Genomic DNA, 14558 nt, shown 5'->3' on the forward strand with positions numbered 1-14558 from the left:
TTATGAATAGACTCTTCTAGATGTTTCCATCTAATCAGATTGGTTCCTCAACTCCTACAACCAAAATTCTCCCATCCACTTAGATTGGTTAGTGCCATCCTTAATAAACATAAATTTCTAAGCTATGGAGTTTATTTATTGCAGCTAATAAAAAGTTTCTTCCCCACCCCCAAACTTAAATCTAACATTGTCCTCAATGTTCTAAAAATGAAATTAAAAGCATGAACAAGGAGAAACTGTTACCACTTGAGGAAAAGAAACAAGGAAGGATATTACCGTGTCGCATGAGCGCGGGTGCCTCCCAGTAAATTCTAAATTTAAAGTCTCGATCTAGACATCAAATACCTCAAAAAGGATTGCCACCTCCCAAAGTCGTATACCAATAGTCGAAACAATTGTGGGTCCACAAGACCAAATAGAGCTAACACAAATATGAGACAACAGCACTGGTTAAGAAAAATGAAAAGAAGGAGCACATCCTCGTCTAAGGTTTCTGTCAAGACAACTGGGTTTATCTGGGTAGCATAATTGAGCTTCTTATGTGTATCTTGATAAATAGATTCATCCGAAAAACGGGTCTCTAATACCTGAGTTACCTCCTGGACAGTATCAGGCGGATCGGGTTGCGGAGTCTGAATAGACTCAAGTGATATCTCAGATGCACAAAGCTCGAGTCCCAAGTTAGGGACTCTAATTAGGGATACGTGACAATCATAAGAACCATCACTACCCCCAAACTTAGGATTTTCACTACGCACAGACAAACCTCTAACTATTGCTTGAATTTCCGGATCTTCAGAGTCCTTAAAATACTCAAGAGATTCTTCCAATTCTCCACCCCCAATCTTATGGTTATCATTACTCTCAGAAAGACCTAACATTATTGCCTGAATTTCAGGGTCCGTAGAGTCTTTAAAATACTCAAGGGATTCTTCTAAAGATTGATCACACATCTGGTCTAAGAGAATGGTTTCCTCAAATTCATCTAAAGAATCTCCCAATAGAGTATCATGCCAATTATCCTGAACTAAATCATGAACTAAAGTGCTAATCATATTCACTTCTTCTAACTCATCATTCTCAGAAGGTTTTCTAGTAACATTAAATACATTTAGTTTAGTGGTCATATTACCAAAGGATATGTTCATAAGTCTGGTTCTACAGTTGATGACAGTGTTAGTTGTGGCTAAAAATGGGCGACCTAAAATCACCGGGATTTGAGCACTTGGGTCCTGAACTGGCTGGGTGTCTAAAACAAAAAAATCCACTGGATAAATAAACTTATCAACCTCAATCAGAACATCCTCTATGACACCACGAGGGACTTTGACAGACCTATCAGCTAATTGTAGTGTCATTTTAGTCGGTTGCAACTTACCAAGACCTAGCTGGGTGTATACACGATACGAAGTAAGTTAACACTAGCTCCTAAGTCAAGTAATGCCTTATCGACAGTGTGGTTACCAATTGCACAAGATATGGTAGGGCATCCAGGGTCCTTATACTTAGGGGGTGTTTGGCTTAGAAGAATTGAACTTACTTGACCAGCTAAAAAGGCTTTCTTATGAACATTAAGCTTACGCTTTCTTGTACAAAGATCTTTAAGGAACTTGGCATAAGCAGGCATATGTCTAATTGCTTCTAATAAAGGAATGTTGATTTTCACCTGCTTAAATATTTCCATTATCTTGTTGAAAGTTGACTCCTTCTTTGTTGGGGTTAACAACTGAGGATATGGGGCTCTAGGCACAAAGATAGTCCTATCAGGAATTTCTTGGGACTCCTTAGAAATTGTTTCAGTTTCCTCAGTTACGGGTTCCTCTTGGGAAGTAGAGGGTGGAACTACAGTATGTTCACTAGGCATGGCTACCTTATGGTCTACTGTTTTACCGCTCCTAAGGGTTTTTATCGAGTTCACATGGTTTGATGATTCCTCACCAACTAAATATATTTGATGGACCCCCCTAGGATTGGCTTGAGCTTGACTAGGAAACTTACCTTCTTCTCTCTCACTTAAATACTTAGTTATTTGGACGACTTGAAGTTCTAATTTAGCAAGAGTCTTGGAATTATCCCTATGGTTCTGCATGGTTTCTTGTTGAAAGCTAAGGTGGCTAGCTGATAACATATCATGGTTCTTTACTAACATAGTAAGAGCTTCTTCTAAGGTAGAGATCTTTTTCTCAGAAGTGTTCTGAAACTGGGTTTGACCTGAAGGGTTCTGAGTATAACCAAAACCTGGGGGAGGCTGAGTATTACTAGGATGACCTTGATTCTGTCCCTTGGACCAAGAAAAATTAGGATGGTTTCTCCAACCAGGGTTGTAGGTCTCTGAGTATGGGTCAAACTTCTGACGGTTCTCGAACCTAGCATTGTTATAGACAGCATGGGCTTGCTCTTCACTAACATGACCTTCCCAAAACGAGTTATTGGGTTCTACTCCACAACTAGAGACTTGAGAGGCTCTAATCCTATCATCAGTTTCAACAAGAGACCTATGTTTAGGCTGATTCAATTCCAAAGCTTCCAACCTTCTAGACAAAGCAGCAAACTTAGCATCTGACCCGAAGCTTGTATCTACCACATTGGTGCTACTTCTATTTACCAAGAGTCTTTTAGGGGGTTCAACACAAGACTCCCACTGTTGGGATTTTTCAGCAATAGCTCCTAAGAAGGTAAAAGCATCATCAGCATTTTTATTAGTGAACTCACCAGCGCACATAGACTCGGCCATGGCTTTGGTAGAATAGTCTAAACCATTATAAATAATCTTTACAAGTTTCATCTTATCAAATCCATGGTGAGGACACCGGGATAGGAGATCATTGAATCTCTCTAAAAACCTATAGAGAGACTCTCCCTCGTGTTGCACACTAGCACTAATTTTCTGCCTAACAGCTGCAGTTTTATGCTTACGGTAGAATTTCATATAGAAAGCAGCAATAATTTCCTGCCATGTTTCAATGGATTCAGATGGTAGGTTGTCAGCCAGGTCTTGGATTTATCTCTCAAGGAAAAGGGGAACATCTTAAGTTTCAAAACTTCATTAGTAAGGCCTTTTATTCTAACTGTCCCACAAATTTCCTCAAAGTCCCTAATATGAAAATAAGGGTTCTCATCATATTTTCCTAAGAATACAGGGATCATCTGAAGAATACTAGGTTTTATCTCGAAATTAGCTGTATTGGCTGGCAATTTAATGCACGAAGCTCGGTTGGTCCTAGTTGGGAACATGTAATCTTTCAAAGTTGTCATCGCTGGCACAGCTGAAGTATTAGGGGTAATTTCTTCACAGAGAGACAGATTCTCAAAACTGAAGTTTCCAAAAACGGGGCTCTCAAAAGAAGAGTCTTCGAGCTCCCCGCCTTCACAAGAAGAACTACTAGGTTTATCACTAATCAAACGACCTAGAGTGTTTCTTTTCCAAGCCCGCTCTATAATAACCTCGGGCATACACTAGAAAAACAAAAGAAAAATAAAAGTCCTAAAAGGAAGGGAAGTTCTATGCAAACACAAACAAGGATGACTTCACCACAACAAACCTACTGATTTCTAGCAAACAAAAAGCATGATGGCTCCACTTAGATTGTTTCTAGACCAGTTTCTAATCCTTCGAAAGGGAATTAGTTACAATTTAAGCAAACCCCTCTGGAATCAATCCGAGTAAAAGTAAGTTGAATAGAGGCGAGGGAAGCTGCGTGGAGCTTTGATACCCAAGGCCTCACTGCATTACAAGGCGGCGCAGTCACGCATTCAACTCACAGAAACCATCATGAACTTCGAAGTATGCTTAAAAGAGTAACCAATATTTTTCGAACGACTTTCCTATTAAGCTCGTTACCCTATAGGTATCGTTCTAGTCAGTATTTTAAGCTTAGGTTCGCGTTTGGTATCGTTTTCTTAAGGCGGGCAAGAAGATAACGGTGATGAAATCCGAACCCTTATCTTGTATGGCCAGTCCTTGCCCTTTACTAGGAAATTAAAGCAGCCGAATTCAGTTCCTCGACATATATTCACACGAAGGAAGACAGTAACTCGCTGACAGGGGATTCACGAGTGTTTCGACAAACTTACCTCCCGTTCCAGACGGGGGATGAACCGCTGAAGTCGACTCGGTCCACGACTCCTATGTCATGTACGAACCCGAGGGGCCAAGGCGATAGCGCAATTGCCGTCCTTCTCTGCAAACAGTTTAATATTTAATACTACCCTTCCGTAGGGTTTAAAAAAAAGAATGTCCAAAGTCCAAGTCCAAAGTCCAAAAAAAAATAAAGTGCAAAAGAAAAAGAAAAGTCTAAAAAATAATATCTAAAAAAATAAAAATGTCTCTCTTTTTTTTTCTCTCTTTTTTTATTAAATAAAAAAAATCTTCTTCTTTGCTCCTTCCACTTTGCCTTTTACTCCAAGTCTTTAAGTATTCACCAAAAGCTTTGGCAAAATATTCTTTCGCTCCAATTCCAAATTCTGTAAGGAAAAGACAAAAACCCAAAAACGTAAAGAAGAACAAATAAAATAAAACAAATAAAAACCTAAAAAAATCTAAAAACTCTAGCCTAAAGACAAGTCCGCGTCGGCGGCGCCAAAAATTGATGATTATTTTCAATGATGTTGTAGTAATAGGTTCGTTGAGACTTGTGAAAGCATATTTTTAGACTTAATTTTGAAACTAAAGTATGACAAAACTCAAAATAAAAGGTGTTTAGGAAGTTATGGAGAGACCGGGGCTCAAGATTCCACCAAATTTCCGCACTCATGTGGTTCAGATATTAATTCTAAACAATAATGGCTCGTATGATGAAGTTTCATTGACTCTAATTTATTGCCTAAGGTAGGATTTCGAAAGTAATGAATGTAAAACTAAAGCATGAGACATCAAAACATCTAAGTTAAGCATGACCCATCAATTGTAATCACAACCATTCAATGAAACTCATAAATCTATTGCATAACAGTGCAAATAGTCGTAAAAAGAATTAATAGAATTACCACATTTGTGAAACTTGGCTTCCTCCGTCGCCCCAGAGGATGGGTTTAGCTCTTCATCATGGAAACACACTCAGAATAAGATTTCATTGCTCAAAAATGGTTTACAAATGATGAAAATGAGACAAATTGAATAAACCAGGAAACTGCAACACTTTTATGGTGTTGCAAGCCTACTGTTACAGAGATTGATATAAAGAAACTGTCGTTGTTACTGTAGCTCTACGACCCACTCCTTAGTGTTGTTATCACTGCTGATAAACAACTGTTGTGGATAGCCTGTTCTTCGTGTTCTTCAGAAAATGCAGCAGCAGCAATGCTGATTCTGTAACTTGATTTTCACGCCTATGTAATGTTCTTTATTCCCCCAAAACTCTTTATCCCCTCACGGATACCCAAGACACTCTTATTTATATTGTGAATCCAATCTTAGGTCGACAATCATCTCAATTACTCCAAAAGATCTTTGCAGTTAATGAAAGTATTTCACGGGAATATTTCCTCTCCATTTTCACACGTCTTCTGAGTTGTATGGTATATCCAAATCTTCTCATTTAATTGAGCCAAATAATGAAGAGAATATCTTCAATTAATTTCGTGAATAATTCCTTCCATGTTTTCGAAAATATCCAAAAGTATACGATTTCCTTCCATTCAAGACACGTACAAAATCTTACTGTCATGGTAAGAAGATAATCATGTCTTAAAGACACAAATGTCCCCATAAAATCATGACCAGAAATCTAACACAGTTGAGATTTCTTTTCCCGCTAAATATCTTTCCCGTGAAGAAGAAGATGGGTACCCCTTATCCGGTCCTGGGGTGCGAATAGCAGATGCCATGAGGGGTGTCTCTGATCAGCTGCTTGGGTGCAAATATCCTTTGGGTACCCATTATCATTTGGGCGCCCCTTATCCAAAAGTGAGAGTCCAAATAACACGTTCCTTTCGGTGCTTTAGACGACTTTTCGAGCCGATTTTTCCAAGAATGTTTATTTCCAAAAATACCTAAAAACACATAAAATACCATAATAAGTACAAAAATCGAGTACCAACAATACATGAAATTAAGGACAACGTAGACACAAAAATGTGTCTATCACTTCTTCACATCTTCAAGACTTCGCAATACTTGTAATGTCTCATATCCTAATACTTTCAAGCTAACCTATACGAAGTTGACTCTAGTACATAATCAAGCGACTCTTAACATGAGTTTTGATTCACTAAAATATGACAACCAAACTTGACATACCATTTGATCAATAAATGGTAAAGGGAAGTGATCTTTTCTAGTGATGGCATTCAATTTTCTATAAACAATACAAACCTTCCAATCGGTTTGCACACGAGTTGGGACAAGTTCATTCTTATCATTCTCTACCATCGTCACACCTGATTTCTTAGGTACTACTTGTACTGGGCTCACCCACTTGCTATCAGATATGGGGTTGATAACACCCACGTCCAAAAGCTTGAGCATCTCCTTTTTTACAACTTTCATCATTGGGGGGTTCAATCGACGTTGCGCTTCCCTTGTAGGTTTTGCATCATCTTCCAAACGGATCTTGTGCATACAAACGGCAGGTCTTATACCCTTGATATCAGCAATTGTCCAGCCTACGGCCATCTTGTACTTCCTTAACACCCTTAGAAGTTTTTCTCCTATAATTCACTAAGCTCGTTAGAAACAATCACAGGTAAATCTTCTTTGTCCCCCAAATACAAGTACTTAAAGTGACTTGGTGTAGATGGGGAAAAACGAGTTGCTGGTTTTTAAGGAATTGAGGAGACGATCGTGCGGAGGAAACTCCTTGAACCGAGCGAAATGTCTAACGTCACACAGATGCACTGCAAAAAAGGAGTGCTTTGAATTCGAGAGATCAATCTGTAGGACTCCGGCCTAAACCAAGACAATGGTCGTTCCAGAGTCAATTCGGTCACAAGAGAGGATGGGTCGATCTGTAGGAGGGAAGCTGAGAAATGTGTGAGATCAATGGTGATCGAAATTGTGGGTGTGTTGTGTATTCTGCGTGAAGAAATAAGATAAGTTTTGATTGATTGAATTTGCTCTGTTGAGAGTAATTGTTCAGACGATGAGTTCGTGTTCTCTTGTTGTCTGTTCGACGAAAGAGTGTATTGTTTTTCAATCATGATTCAGAGACTTATTTATATTGCAAGAATTGTAAACACCTTGATCCCATGAAACGTGACAGTTGCTGGAGTCGAAGAGTGGGGAAGTGGAAATCGTGTTAAAACCAGTTGCTCATCGTGCGGAGACTTAGTTGATTTTCTACCCACTACTTTGCTAACTCCTCTAACTGCTTGCACGACTTGCTCACATTCTCATCGTGTATGAACACGTGTTGTAGACCGCCACGACACCAAATCAACGGTTTTGGGACATCTATATCTGTTGTTCTGAATTTAAGAGACACATATAAGTGTCTCAAATCGTGCGTCTGGAATCGTTTGAGACGCCTAAAGCGACAGTTATAAGTGTCTCTTAAAATTTTTAAAGAGACACTTATAATTAATTTTAGAGACACTTATACGAGTCTCAAAATTAAATTAGCTTTAAAAATAAATCTATAATTTTCCAGTTGGGAATTCCCAAAATCAAAATTATTTCCTGCACCTGCATGTTTTAATTTTTGCACCCCAATGCAAATCGTAATTTCATTCTTAATCAAATATTAACACTAACAACAAAAATGAAGTCCAACATTTAATATCTTAAGGATCTTGAAAGGTCCGGATCTTGATGAGTTGTAATTCCTATTGATTATTTCTACGGAAAAAAATAAAAACCTAAAGCTGACGAGAAGATGTTGAAAATGACTCAAGTGACTTATCAGGAATAAAAGATGTTGAACATAATCAATAACAGAAAACTTAAATTCCAAAGACTTGATAATCGTCTAGTTTGGAACCTTGGCATAATGGGAAATCCTGAAAGATACATTGAGCTCCCTGTTATCTCACAAATAGTACAAGCAATGAGCTTCCATACCTGAAATAACAATGGAGTTCTGTAAGAAACATCGACAATTTTGATTCATGGCCAAATGGCAACTGTTAAGAATCAACTGAAAATAAATGAAGGGTGCCTGCTACAGTAAGTTTGACAAGATTTTAACGGACATTTGCACGAATAATATCCTGATCCCTGAAGCTTAAACATCTATATGAAGATTCCTTGCAAGTTCATAGACCAAGAAAAAGTTGTGAAGATTCCTAGCAGCTAAAGATACTGAAGGTAGAAGTGGAGCTGATTCGTTATCCTGTTTCTTATAAATGTTTTGACAATATTTTAAGGCACATTTAGTTTTGTTTACTTACTACTTTTTATTCTACCATTAGTAAGTAAAAGAGATTTAAAAATGAAGGTGGACCTGCTTCTGTCGACACATACTATTTATAGGACATGTGAGAGCCATACATGAATATTATTAAAAAATCAGGCATTTAAAACTACAGAACATGAGTTAATGATGGTACCTGATCAAACCAGCACCAACAATAAGTGCTTTCAAGCATTTTCCTTCGAAAATGGCTCCGTTGTTTAACAGTTTCAATGACCTCGAATATCTCAGTCTCCTCTGATATCTGAGTCGTCAATGCAGCATCTCCTTCAGTTAGACATCAAACATCTTCTTCACATTGTAGTCAACCAAATCTAACATCCCTTCCTTGCTGAAAAACAAGCAACGGCGACAAACACATAGATGTCAACTTCAGATCCACTATAATAGAATAAACAAGTAATGTCTCCAACATTCAAGATAGAAACTGCAAACTGGAACTGTTCTCCTTGTCATAAAATATTCACTAATCAAAAAATTTGAAGCAAAATGAAAACGTTAAATAAGACTACATGGGATGATTGAGGAGCTGATGAACATGCCGGTATTGCAGCTTATATTGTATTTCCCTTTACTTGTATGAAACGACCATCTTGGTGATGGGGGCAACCACCACATTCCGATTCCATTAGCCAAGTAGGATACTCCTTGGGACATAATCACAAAAACTAAGAATTTACGAGAACTTGTAAAGTCATCTCCTATTTTTGTGATAGCAGCAACTACATATGTATACTACTAAAGGCTAAACTGAATTCATATTTTGAGCGTTGGGACTTTCAAACAAAACCCAAGACGTTATTGTTGACAAGCAGGACAGACTTTAGAAGTTCACCTTTGTCCAGTACTCTTCTTCCACATTTCCTTTTGTTCATTCTTACTTCTTTATTAGACCTGCCTGCTCATCTCCTCATCCGCCTATAAATGAAATATGTGAACAGAGTTCAGCTCAGGAGTATGCAAAAAAGAAAAACTCATATACGCCAAAAACAGCAGAAAAAAATATTCCGTAACTGGACTGGACTGACCTACCTCATTGTGTTTAAATCATAGCGGTTTCAACCCTTAATTAGAAGAGGGTTAAGTGGAGGAAGTGGTTCCTCTTCTTTGCTCCTTAATACTTCAATCTGATCAAACAGAGCAGCGTTAGAATTTAGATATGCACAGTGCCCAAATATTAGCCAGTAACATAATTTAGTTTCACTTAAATTTCAGGAAATCTGAAGTTAAGGTTGCACATAGAACAATCAAGCTCACCGTAAATGTCTGTTGCTGGTTAGCAGAACCATAGCTTTCTTTCAAAATACGACCTGCAACAGTTCTAGTTCCAAATGGAGGGCCAGTAGCACTCCTAGATGCTATGATAAAAGGCAGTGTAATCAAATTACAAAACAAGCAGGAAAATTAAACGGCTTTGGAATTCATTAAAAATCTAATTGAACCAAAAGATAGATAGCTTAAAGGCTGACATTTTTTCAAACATTACGACATCCCAAGTGCAAGTACCACATGTTTTTAGTTTTTGTAAGTGGACAAGATTCCGATAAATTAACTTTCATCAAGTAAATTCTAGAACAACAACCAATAGGATAAGAATGTACAGTAGGTGGAATGAGTATCAATGATTGTACGAGGACTGTTCAATCAGCTGATTAAAACTTCCTTGCAAAGCAAATCGATGACCAAAAACACTATCCAATAGGTTCTTTAAGAGAATTATCCCATTCATGATCATTGGGTGGTTGCTACACATCTAATAATTTACTGAGAGAAAATAAAAATAGGTGCCTGATGCTAACTTTTGGAGAAACCATGAGAGTACAATGAAGGAACTGGGACAACATGTTTCTTAAATTAAAAATAATAAATTGTAAAACCATTGGAAGTGGAACATATGTCACACACAATAACCTGCAGACGATCCCATAATCAGAAGTCCATAAAAGAAAATATTTTATCAGGGAGGCGGAGCATACTTGTCTCACATGAGAAGCTGCAGATGAGCCCATATCCGGTGCAAGGCGTTGAAGAACACGAGTTAATGGCAAAAGGAACGGGTCTATGAAGAACTTCTGCACCTACGTCAAAACCTTGATCACAGACAGAACAAAGCTTATCATGGAGTTTGCAGATTCAAGGGATATCTGAGAGGATATCACAGCATCAAGATGCTTTTGTATGAGCTCCTTGACCCTAGGGTACAATATATTCACATCCTGGGGAGTAGTTGGGGTTTATAAAGGAAAAGCACCAAAGACCATCTTCAGTAAGGTGCAAAGAGACTTGAAATGGATACCGGACACTACTGTTCTCCACTACCATTTATGATCCTGAAATTACACACAGTCGATAACTAAATCAGATCGAAACAACAACAACAAAAAAAAGGTAAAATTAGATACCATGTCACCATTACACAAGATGTTCCCTGGTCAATAAGAACGCCTTTCTTCACCGTTAACCTCAAACCCTTCTTCCTCAAATAAACTTTACATTGTTCCACTTTTAATTTCTCCAACTGACCAGCTGTTATCATCCATCAAAAATAAAACGAAAACATTAAAATCTACCCACGATCAGTGGAGCATTAGATCAAACAATTTACCTGCAATAATTTTCTCAACAGGGCAAAAACGCCTTACTAACCTCAGTGAAGCATTATATCAAACACCTTCCCACCCAAAAAAATAGCTCAATTTCTACGCATGCGAGTAAGTAATAATAGATCTCAACCCACACCACCTTTAACAACAAGAAAGATAAATTAGCTTCCTGATTATGGGATGTGATGCACAAAAATGAAGTAAAAGAAGAAGAAAAAAAGTAAAACCTAGAAATAGAGAAATATATGGTTTAAGTGGGTAACACAGTAAAAAAAGAATGGAAAAACAAAAGAAACCCTAGAATCAAAACAGAAATTCTAGAATTCATACAAACAAAAACCCTAACAGAAAAAAAATCAAATAATTTTGAAATAAAATTATACCAGAAAATCTTCACCCTTCAGTATAATGACGTTTAGCCTAGTTATTACCAGCAACAGATTGACCGAAAACAGAGTTATGAAGTCCAACGATCTAACCAAAAGGACCACATCTAAGTGAATCCATAGCACCAGGTTCAAGATCCATAACATTTAGCAAAAATCTAACCTTCTTTGTGAGTTGTATTTGTTCTTTTTGTTGACGGAGTTGAGGAAGTAGCTAACCGTGTCTGTAAAAGCGGAGAAGGAGAAGGAGAAGGAGAAGGAGAAAGAGGAAAGAAGAGAATAAAGTTTAGGTCGGAGAAAAGAGAGAAAAAAGGAATTATTTCACTCAGAAATATCTTAATGTCCGGATGACATTTCCACCCTTCATCTAGTACGGAAAGTACAAAAAAAAAAGAATACGGGTTTTAGAAGGAAATAAAATTAAGTTACAATAAAAAAGAAATTATAAATTAAGAGTCTTGTAAAATAATAAACTTTTAAGACACTTGTAAAAAATTAAGACACTTGTAAGAGTAGTTGATAAATCCGAATTAAAGCAACTCATATTTTTAATTTGAGACTCTTATATGAGTGGAAGCACTAAAGACATATATATGTGTCTCGAATCCAAAAATCAATGTGTCTCAAATCTGGCCATATGGTATAGTGCGCCAGACCAAAACCCTAGTTGATATCCCCCATGTGACACGATCGATGTCTCGTGATTTTAGTTAGTCAGTTGCTGACTTGATAAGACAATGAGTCTTTGTATTGCTGAGTTGAACAAATGTTCTGGGACTCATGAATTGAACGTGTCTGTTGAGACAGAGGCATAATTGTCGAATAAATGTTGATAGTTAAGGTGAAAAAATATTGTCCACTTGATGAATTGTTGAATATTGATAGTTGAACCAATATTCCTTGATCTGAGAAAATATTGCTCATTTGAGCGAATGTTGCTCGTTTGATGAATTATTGGTAATAGGACCAAATAAAATATTAATCTAACATACTGGCAACTGAACCGAGTATGATAATTAAAATGTTGATCACTGGATCAACGTAAAATTATTAGTGTTTGAATTTTCTCAGAATTATGTTTTGCAGAGCTTCGGGTTCGAAACCCTAACTTTTGATCAATTGTTGATTAATTGATGATTTATTGAAGATCAACCACGTAGTGAAGGAGGGACTGGCTACATGGGATGATGAGTCGACCATGTAACTCCCAGATGCTTGAGTGAGCAAAATACCAAAGCCTCTTGAAGACTAGTTGGTGAAAAGATGATTAAATGCTGGTTTAATCATTCATTAAAATAATGTTCGTCTGAACCTTAGGTGATAAAACCTAATTAATTATGAAGAGATGAAAGACCGACCAAGGGGTCATAAAACCGGCCCTGGTTGGTCATGGGACTGACTGACGATCGTTTTATGAAATTTCAAATTGTTTGGAAGAGTTTGAACCTAATGTGAAAAATTAGGTCAAATGATGAAAAAGTATGGGACCGGCCTCTTGCAAGCCAAAGATCTAACCTTGGTCGGTCAAGGTAATATGCCCATGTCACCAAAGTGTTTGTGTCTCAGTCCTGAGAATTTTGATATTTTCCGATGTGTGTTTGAGCAATATTTTGAGAAAAGATGAAGAAATCAAGGTTTTTGCTCAAACTGAGGAAACTTCATAAGATGAAGGAAATAATAATAATAAAATAAGGAATCATGAAGTGTGAGACCGTCTATGGCCAAGGCATAGCCGGCCGACCAATAAGCCCGGTCTCATGGCACTTTTTCCTAATTTTATATTATTTTGATTTTAGGGTAATACCATGAAATCAAGGAGTTTGTTGAAATAAAGGAGTTTTCCTAAAAGTGAAAGAGTTTCCATGAGATGAAGGAAATAATAATAATTAGTAATAATAAAATAAGGGGCGTGTGGGATCGGCCACGACTAGGGCATGGTCGGCCGGCTAGGGCCCGGTCCTGCGAGTCTTCCCTAATTTTATATCTTTTCCTTGATGTGAAGGAAATATCATGAAACCAAGGAATTTCATGGGATGAAGATAATAATAATAAAATAATAAGGAATGCAAGGCGTGGAACGGCCACAACTAGGGCATGACCGGCCGGCTAGTGAGCTCGGTCCCGCGACACCTTTCCTAATTTTTATTATTTCCTTGATACAGAGGAAACACCATGAAACTGAGGAGTTTCCTTAAATGAAGGATATTTGTTCAAATGAAGGGATTTTCATGAGATCAAGGAAAGATAATAAAACATGATAAAATAAAGAATTAGGCATGGGACTGGCCACGGCGTGACTGGCCGGCCGGTGGGCCCAGTCCCCTAGCGCCTTAGCTAATATTTTATTATTATTATTTTTCTTCCTATTTTGCATAGGTTCATCGTTCCTTCGTATTTTAGAATGCTCGTTCGTGCATTCAGGTGCTCGTTAGTGCATCATTGCTGAATACACTTGCACCATTTTGGTCGGGGATTACTCGATAGCGGCTCAGATGCCCTTACGTTGAATATTTATCACTAACCCATGGAATTCTGTTGGGAAGAACCACGAATTGAAGTAATGAAATATTATGAAGAACGCAGAATATTTCCGAATATTCAGTTAATGAATTTAAGGATTAGAGATAATTAATTGATGGCTCTATACTAGCAGGCATGCTGTCTAGGAGCATTAATTATCTGAGAGTCGAGTAATATGAGCTTGCTGAAGCGTCATTCTTTTATATAGTCAGGGAAAACATTGTTACATCCTGAAGACGTTATTGCTCTATACTAGCAGGCAAGCTGTCTAGGAGCCGTCCAATCTTTCGATTTTATATAGAAATAATTACTGAAATTGCTCAGTATTCATGAGATATGTTGTTGCCTCAGTTGAGAGACTGCACATCTACATATGCTCTGAGAGACAGTATTCTCAGTCAGAGGTTCTTGCGGCATGAGCTTTCATGCTTCGATGAGAGGCACGAGCCTCAATATTCATCTGATTGCTGGATCAAGAGTATGTACAATTATGGTCTTACGATTTTATCCTTTGTCAAAAATCCACCATCTACACTTGAAAGAGGTTTCAATTCTAACTTTGGAGATTTAACAATTGATGGTACAAGTTTTTCATTATTGCAAGGTAAAGAAGCATAAGAAATATTCTTAATTGCTGATTTTTCTGGTAATGAGTCAAGAGAACCAATGGTTTCTTTAATCTCATCACCATACTCCAATCC

At 37.6% G+C, this 14558-nt stretch overlaps 1 long non-coding RNA gene across 5 annotated transcripts; it reads right to left on the reverse strand.

Annotated features, from left to right (window-relative positions):
- Positions 1 to 7815: 7815 nt before the first annotated feature.
- LOC113317375 lies at positions 7816 to 11602 on the reverse strand. 5 transcript variants are annotated; one of them, XR_003343481.1, is made up of 9 exons: positions 11335 to 11597; positions 10995 to 11090; positions 10765 to 10874; positions 10325 to 10678; positions 9606 to 9706; positions 9381 to 9475; positions 9184 to 9266; positions 8485 to 8679; positions 7816 to 7996 (listed from the first exon to the last, which is right to left on the reverse strand). It is a non-coding gene; the product is annotated as an uncharacterized LOC113317375 (long non-coding RNA). The 5 variants fall into 5 exon arrangements; XR_003343479.1 differs by having other exon boundaries at positions 10759 to 10874; XR_003343480.1 differs by having other exon boundaries at positions 10751 to 10874.
- Between the last annotated feature and the right edge of the window lie 2956 nt (positions 11603 to 14558).

The sequence above is a fragment of the Papaver somniferum genome, chromosome 10 (assembly GCF_003573695.1).
Source record: "Papaver somniferum cultivar HN1 chromosome 10, ASM357369v1, whole genome shotgun sequence".
Taxonomy (NCBI): Eukaryota; Viridiplantae; Streptophyta; class Magnoliopsida; order Ranunculales; family Papaveraceae; genus Papaver; species Papaver somniferum.